This window comes from Passer montanus, unplaced genomic scaffold, assembly GCF_014805655.1.
Source record: "Passer montanus isolate IOZ18808 unplaced genomic scaffold, ASM1480565v1 scaffold8, whole genome shotgun sequence".
Taxonomy (NCBI): Eukaryota; Metazoa; Chordata; class Aves; order Passeriformes; family Passeridae; genus Passer; species Passer montanus.
In genome coordinates, this window is record NW_024373256.1 from 11,454,702 (window position 1) to 11,463,346 (window position 8,645).

Consider the following 8,645-nt stretch of genomic DNA (forward strand, 5'->3'; position numbering starts at 1 on the left):
CTGGGTTTGCAGCTGTGTGCCCACAGCTTTTGCTCTGCTGTGAGGGTACCAGAACACCTCACACCCCAAACTGCAGTGGAATTGGGGGACAGAAGGGATAGGTCAGTAATAAATACATCCAGTTTCAGTTGTGGTGTAGCTGGTTTTGGGGCTGTGCTTGGGGCACACCCAGGACCATCAGCACTGATTCTCTGGGTGACCCAGGAAGGTCCAGGCAGTCTCTGCACAGATGGGGTGAGGGACTGGCTTGGGACAGCAGGCCAGCTGGAAAGGAGGTGATTGACTGAGCCATCACAATTAAATGTTGGCATTATTGTTGTAGGAGCTCTCTGGGAGGAAATTTGGGCAGTTGCAGAAGTTGCCCCAGGCAGCTCCTGCTGTGTTTAGCCCACTCTGAATGCCTAAATGCGTTAGTTAACAAACTGGGTGGAGAGTGCATCCTTGCCCCCCAGAGACTCCCCGTGGTGGTTTCTGCTGTGGAAGGCATCAAGCTGTGCACCATTATTTGTAAATAGTTTATGGAAATTGTTGCAGTCATTTGTAAGTAGTTAAGCTATTTAAGAGATGTTTTGTCTTTAGTTAAGATATACCAATGGCAATGAATTAAACATGCTGGAACAGTCCCCTAGGACCACAGGCCAGCTGAGTGACAGCACTTTGGGGTCTCACCTAAACCAGCTGGAGACACTTCTGCAAGGACATCTAAAACAGAGACTCCCACCCAGGAAGCAACCACCCACCCTTTTTTGGGAGACTGGGCTCCCCATGTGAACATTACCTTTTGCAGAGACCCCCCAAAACACCTGCCTTTAAAAAGCCCTGTCTGGGAGTGCCTGTGCAACACCATCCATCCACAGATGCCCTGGAAGGACAGAGACCCAGGGGGACAGACCTATTCTGCTTTCAGTACACAAAAAACTACTTATAAATCTTGTTAAGATAACACCAATCACCCTGGCATGTGCACATCCCACAGGAGCTGTGCTGAGCACTGGACAGAGGCAGGGAGGTCCAGCTGACCCTGCAGGAGTTATTGGGCTATTTGCTGTGCATATACCTCAGTTTCCCCCCCCTGTGAAAGGGGGTGATTTACAGCACTAGGAATTTGTGGATGATTTAGGAGCTACAGATTTATTATTAGTTTTCTCATCTGGTTTCAACAACTAGCGATATCAGGTCAAAAGCAAAGCAAGTTTGCATTAATGAAACATGAATCCTTCCCTAATACAGTGGGACTGAGCAGTCTGCAGGATGATTTTGTTGTCTGATATCGTTACCCTTTATGATCTCATATTTTATGGTAGTTAATGCCATTGGAGGAAAACATGATTAGAGCAGAAAGCAGCTTCAAAGCAGCCATTGCTGAGTGCATTCATCACACTTGCTGCAGAGCTGGATTTTTCCTCTCTACAAATATAATCAATCAGTGCAGGTAAAGAGTTAGTTGCAAATAGCAGCCCTTTAGGTGAACTAGTGTGTATCCTGTTTTTATCAGTGTTCTGGGAAGTGTAGTTAGACTGGGATAAGTTATGTGGTGTGGGCTTAGGCATTAATGAATATGAGAAACTAAATTATTGAATTTTGCAATGCAAATTATTTTTTGAGCACAAATTCTTCACTTTTGAATGTTAAGGGCTCATAAAAAATGTCAATGGTTTATGAATTAGGCCATTAGCATGCAATTTGTGATTCAAACAGTACCACAGCCTCATGTAATAAGTGACTGAATAAAGAGCAGCATTCCTCCCTGCACTTGCAAAATAGTTTGTCAGGAAGGCAAATGCAGGGAGATGTCACACGAGGGACTCATTCCCTCCCTCTGGAGATGCACAGTTACACAGCAGAGGGGTCCCATGTCTATCCCTAACTGTGGTGCCTGGAGAAGCTGTGTTTGTGTGATCCATGCAATCATGGCAACAGGGAGATTGTACCTGTAACCTGTACCTTGACATGGACCCAGAGCTCCCCAGGCCCCTGGCAGCTCCTGTCCCCACAGAGGTGCTGCCACCGCAGCCTGTCAGCAACAGCTGGGCCTTTGACAGGGGTACCAACGAGTTTAACTGGCTTGAGACCTGAAAGGAAATCATATCTGAATATCTGAAGCTGAATCTAAATTTCTGCGTATACATGCATCTCAAGTGAAAACAAAATCTGTGCTGAGCAAACATATCTGAGGCGTGGGGTACCCTGCACAAGGCAATCTGAAGGTGTTCCAAACACAAAGGTGAGCTCAGAGTGCAGGGACAGAAATGTCTTGGTGGCAAATTCCCTATTCAAACTGCAGTACTTACAAAGGTAACCAAAAATGCAAAACTTTAATGGATATAAAAATTCCTACTTGCCCAAGATGAGAAAAATTTTGCAAAGAAAACACTAATTATGAGAATATTTATGTGACAGGTTGAATATTGCTGTTATCTAAAAGGTCTCTGCAGCTGCTCAGTTTCAGAATCTGTGCTGGAGTAGAAAAATTACCCAGAAAGGAGGCAGAGGAATGGAAAGAAAAGGGATGTTAAATGTTTTTGATATATATCATACACTCTTAAAATATGCATTACATGGGATACAGTGGTATATGAAACTCCTGAAACTGCCAGTTTGAAAATGCAATTCTCTAATTTGTGCCCATGGCATCACTGACCCTCCCTTTCTCCACAAGCAGACTGGTGACAGGGAGGCTGAAGTTTGCTGCACTCCAGAGGCTGACCTTTGGTGTGGTCTCTAACGAGGCAGAAGGTGACAATTCCAGGGCCCTCGGGAGGGGATGTGCCCTCCTGGCAGCTCCTTACAGGGAGCAGCATTCATCTCATGCTCGTGGCTGGAGTGGAGAGGGGCTGAGCAGCTGGTGGCAAAAGAGAGGCGTGGAGAGAAACTTTGATTCTGCATCAGAATTGAGGATTTTTGGCTGCCCCTGCTGCAGGCTGTGGCCAGTACTTAAAGACAGTGCATGTTCCCTGTCTGCCCAGCTCAGCTGTGTAACTGACCTTGCCATGGGCCACAGCCTGGAGCCTCTAACCTGGCTTTCAAGGCTACAGCAACTCGTGTCCTGCATGTTTTCCTCTCTCCTTTCCTGCAGCTGACCACACACACATATACTCTGTGTTTGTGTGTACTAACCAGCAATTAACAGATCCATGTGGTGGGTGTGTTTGAAAGACTGAGATCAGGCCAGTTCCAAATTTCAGAACAACACCAGATTAACATTCACTTACCAATATAGGTTAATTATTAGTTTTCATGAAAAATTAGCATTACACATGCAATTAACTTAGCCCTTAAGAATCTTACTCTAAATTAGCTGCGAGTGTACAGCTACCACGAGGATGGTGCAAGTAGTTAATGTTGAATCAGGGTGGCCAAACTCATGAGCTCTTCACTTTCTTCACCATCTTTCTTTTCTTATCATTCCTGTGGTTCTGCTCATACCTCAGCTCTCCAAAAGCAGCTCCAATCTGCTTCTGGCCATTTATTATTTTCAGGGGGACAGGGACTTTTTCTATTTTCACCAGACATCTTGTTTGCTTGTTCTGTGTAGTGTATGCAGACCCATATAAATACGTACCCAAACCATATATATTTATTTTTGTTTCCCATATAAAATTTTCACCCTTTGGTAACGTCTTTTTTTGCATATTTTACCATATACACATTTTTCCAATACCCCCATTTGTGCAAGCATACAATTCCTGAATGGTTGCTTTGTTGATAGACATTATTTCTATATTTCTGCTTAGATTTGCACGTTTGTTTCTTTTTTTAATTAGTGGTGTTACATCAGGGAATACTTGCACATTATCACCAGACATATTTTTAGCATGCATATGTCCAGATTAATAATATTTTGCTTGATATTCTTTCACTCCATGGTGCAACAGGCCCTGCTTTGGCTAGACTCTTTCATGTCCAGTGGATCTATTTTGCTGTCTTTTCTTAAAGAAAGTGTCATTGCTCCTAAAACTGTACTTAAGATGCTTTTCTCTCAGCTTGTTTTCCCCACCTGATGGGACATTTGCCCTGTCAAGAGTACTCACAGCCTGTTGCTAACCTCCTGCCCCCCATAGTTATGATGTTACTCTCTGTGAGTGGCCACTGTCCACTGTCCATTTTTAGAGCAAAATTTAAGCAGGTTTCCTTCCCCTCTCACACTGTAAAGCCTTGTTGGCTTGTTGTCATCCTCACAAGCAGAGTGCCTGGGCTGATGGTCAGCAGCTGAATTCAGTGGTGTATAAAACATACCAAAACCCAGGAGTGCTGATTTGTGGCTGTCTGCTGCCACCTCACCATAGCACGGGGTCCCATTCAGGATCACTGTGTACCTGCCAGGACCTGCCAGCTCCCATGAGCAATGCCAGCACCAGGGCACCCCAAGGACCTGCTTTTACAGCTCACCACAACACCAGATGCCATACAGACCACATCTCTCACTCCTGGCAGCAAGCAGGGACTGAGGAGACCTGGTTCTCTCAAGTGTGAAATGTGAGCACTCAGTACCTCCAGCGCTGCCTGGCTGCCCGTGCCCTGGGGAAAGGCACCTCTCTTCTGGCTGGCTCTTGAAACTCAAGTATTACAAAGGTCAGAAATCATAAAAGAAAACCTTAGAGGGGATGTTTAGTAGTTTGAATTACCAAAATAACTGAAGTGAAGGCTCTGATCATTGTCAAATGTTGCCGTGCCACCACCCCATCTCTTGCAGCAGTTAACAAAAGCTGATAACCAACCCCTAAAAAAAAAAAAGAAAAGCTGACAACCAGCCCCTTTGCTGCACACAAACACAAGTGGGTCCAGACCTGCTGAGAACCAGGAAAGATAAAACTCTGAGCATGCAGCCCGTGGTGCTCCCTGAGCACTGACCATGATCCCATTCTCCAGTGCTCAGCACACCGTGCCCAGAGCACTGAGCCAGCAGAGCCCATCCCCTGAGCTGGGGCAGGGAATCCTGCAGGACAGGGATGGACTGGCCTGTGCCACTCTGGGGTGGTTGCCCAGGGTGGGGTTCCACTGGACGGGCTGCTGAGGGAGCTGAGATGGGGCCCAAAGCATAGGACTGACAGGCTGAAAAATGAGAATGTGGAGGTGTTTGTGCTGTAACTAACCACAGAGGCACAGAGTTATATTCTACCAATACTATCTCAAATTTAGGTCAATACCAGGCTTTAAACTAATAAATTGTGGGGGAAAGGTTGCTTTTTCAATAAAAGACATAGAAATAAAACCCAACCTATGGTCCTTTTCATGAATAATCCTGTTCCACAGGCTGTGCTGAAGCTCTAGTTGACCAGAACATGTTTGATTCAATGCAGCTGAGTGGGTTTACATGACTCATGGAGATGTGGCAGTCATTTTTCAATTATCCTGGGGGCTTTGGATTTTAGTGTCATGACCAGGTTTGCACAGCTGCCAGTCACCTCTTAACATGAGAGGCAAGCATTTTATTTTATTGCAGTGCCACACAGTAAGGTAGAATATGTTACAGTCAAATTCTTATTTATGGGTAAAGAGGGCACACACAATTTTGCAGATTTTTAAACTGACCGCTAATGAATTGTTTACAGCTGCTGTGTCTCCAGTGTCAATTCTCTACCCCATCTTCTATATTCCATGTTTTTCACCCCTCCCTGCTGCATTCTGCACCTCCTTCTCATTCCTGCTGTCACACCAAGCCTGTTTTCTCTACACTGCATCATTCTGCTGGAGTCATAAATATCCCATTCTACCCAGAACACCTGCTTGTTACTGCTGTCTACAAAAAGTGCAGGTCTCCATCACAGACAGACAAAAGTAAACCAGAGACAGACTCCTGATCAATTATAGAAACTGCCATCCCAGCTAAACCAAGGAAAGCAGAGGCAGAGCAAGAAGAGATCAGAAAAGGTGGGCCTGACAGGCCTGAGTTCCAAGGTCTGACAAACTCAGGACAAAGCTCGTGGCCTATTATCCACACAGACACTTCTGTACTTCACTGCTACAAAAAAGGAACTATTTGCTTTTTTGTTGTGCTGTGTTTGTTTATTCCTGACTGGGAAGGAGTTGCCTGCAAAGTTCAGTAGAGGTGTGCTGTCCTGCTCTGCTCTGGGTGGGCAGCTGCAGTCACAGTGAACCATGTGGAAAACTTGTACCTGACCTTGAAAACTTATATTTCCAACTAGATCAGCTTTTAATTTATGAGAGCGAATTTTTAATAATAAGGAAAAAAAAGGAATTAAAAAAAAAAGAAAAAAAAATCACAACCAGGGTGCACACATCGAAAGGAAATCTGAAAAATTGGTCTGAATGTCAGGACTCCTTTCTTAGAAGACCCAGGACTGGAAGTGTTGTTGAGGTGATTAGTCACTAAATACATGCCAGAACTCCTTCCCTCCCATGCCAACCATCCCAGCATCCTGGCTTTTCAAACCAGCAGTCACACACCCTTCCCTAGCAGTGAATGATGGTTGCCTCGTGTAATAAAATATTCAACTTCACAACAACGCTTTACAAAGAAGGAGGTTCATGAATTTTTAAAATTATTTTGTAAATCACTCTGAGAGCTGACAATGAAGGCTAACACCTCTGCTGGTGTACAACTGCCAAGTTATCCTCGTACTCAGCCTGACACTGGGATTTGTGGGAACCTTCCCCTGTGATGTGTCAGAAACCCTCTTCTGAGTGGAGTGTGAAAGGCATTGCCCCCACTCTCAGCGTGGCAACCCAACCCACGCTCTGAGAGCTGCTCAGGCACTCAGGGCAATTCTGTCAGGAGGAGGTGGTTTGAGGGTTACCTGATGGGATGTGTCTGTCAATGCAGCAGGGCTGTGGGAAGCACAGGCAGCAAAGCTGTTTTGGGGCATTCCCCAGACACCAGACAGGCAGTTTGAAGTGTATTTGTTTGGCAGCACTGATGACTACTTCCCTTCATGGAGAGAAACAGGTGGGTGACTTCGTTTCTGTCTATAACCATTACTAGCAGTGTCCAGATCAGTTTTTGTGGAATCAGAGAGATCCCCATCACCAATGACTGCAGGAAACTCTCCTATGTAAGACGGCAATCTCTGTAAAGCACTACAGGCAGAGCTGAGCATGTGGGAGGAAGGGAAATGCCTTTCACACTGCCTTTCTCAGTATTTTCTGTGCAGCTGCCTGTTCTCAGGCAGCCTGGTGATGGCTGTTCAACAGCACAGCCAGAAAGGAGAAGTTACCCATCAGCAAAGCTAAAAACATTCATGAAGGTGAGCAACAGCACCTGCAGGAAGGTGGGAAACATTCACACATCATCAACTCAATAGACATCAACTCTTTTAGAAAAAAAAATTAGTTACCATGGTTGCATCTGTGCAGGGAGAAACCCAATCCTGCTAAATGTCAGGAAACGATTGTCTGGAGAGATGTTTTGCTGTGACTGCACTAGAAAACAAACTGGCCACATTTTTATTGCATGGTGCTACTTGAGTGAGAAACTCCTCCTTGGCCATCCCCAGCAGGGAGGCAGCACGAGGGAGAGCAGGTTTATTGTGCATGGCCCTCCCCGGGTGCTGCAGGAGAGGCTGAGAGCCTCCCCGTGCCTGCAGCAGGGCACGCTCTGGGTTCAACCCTGCTGGTGACCCAGATGGAGGAGTTGTTATACAACGTTCTTTAATTGGCAATTTTCTGCTCTGTTCTCTTCTGCATCTGTTATTTATGTATCACAGCTTTCCTGCATGCTGGTAGACAACAAGGAGCTACAGCAGTGGTATCCCCTCATATTTAAAACATTTAGACAGACAAAACCCCAAAATTCACATAACAGAATGGTTCATTACACTCAGAGGAAATTTTGTTGCTTTACAAAACATTTCTCTGAGATGATAAAGCCCTCATGGCTGCTGCACAACAACTACTGAGCAACAGAGGAAGAACAAAGAATAAACCAAACAGCAAGATGCTTCAGCAAAGATGCTGACCCAATATAGCAGCTTCCAACACACAGAGCTGCAACCACAGCACCGCCGTGGAGTTAAGTGGCGATGAGCTTGGTGTTATGCCAACAAAATCATCAAGAAGCTGGATCTCTCCTTGTTATTAAATTGGGCAAGCAAACGAATGAAAGGAATCAAAGCAATAACAAAGGGCAGATAACCCCTGGGCTATCTCGTAAGCAGTGGCTGACAGATGTGGATTACTGAAAAAGTAAAGAGCTTGCCACTTGTATGTAATAAAGCCACAGGGATTTCAACAATACCCTTTTTGTTTTAAAGAAGAGCAAAGGCATATATTGTCAAAACCGTAAAGCTTGCCACAGTGCACTGCTGCACTATATAAAGACATCACAGGCTTACGGTTTTGAAAGGAGTGACAGGTATTACATGCTGAAATTTTTCAGTGAGGCACTGTGTGGAGTAACTAAGGATCATGCAGGGAAGCAGCATCTATTTGTTCCTTGACAAGAACGCCTGGATGACCCCTCTGAATTGGTCAGTTTGACTTGGTGGCCTGGACATTTATCACTGCTGCTTTCTTTTTTTTTTTTTTTTTTTTTTTTTTTGGTGGGTTTTATTTTATTCAAACAAACTCTAAGAAAGCAGCATTTTGCTTTCATAAAGAACCCAGAGGTAGGAAAAAAAACCAAATGGTTGACATGCTTGTTTTCAGTCTTTGTACTGACCAGGTATAATTTGTCATCTGAGGGTGCG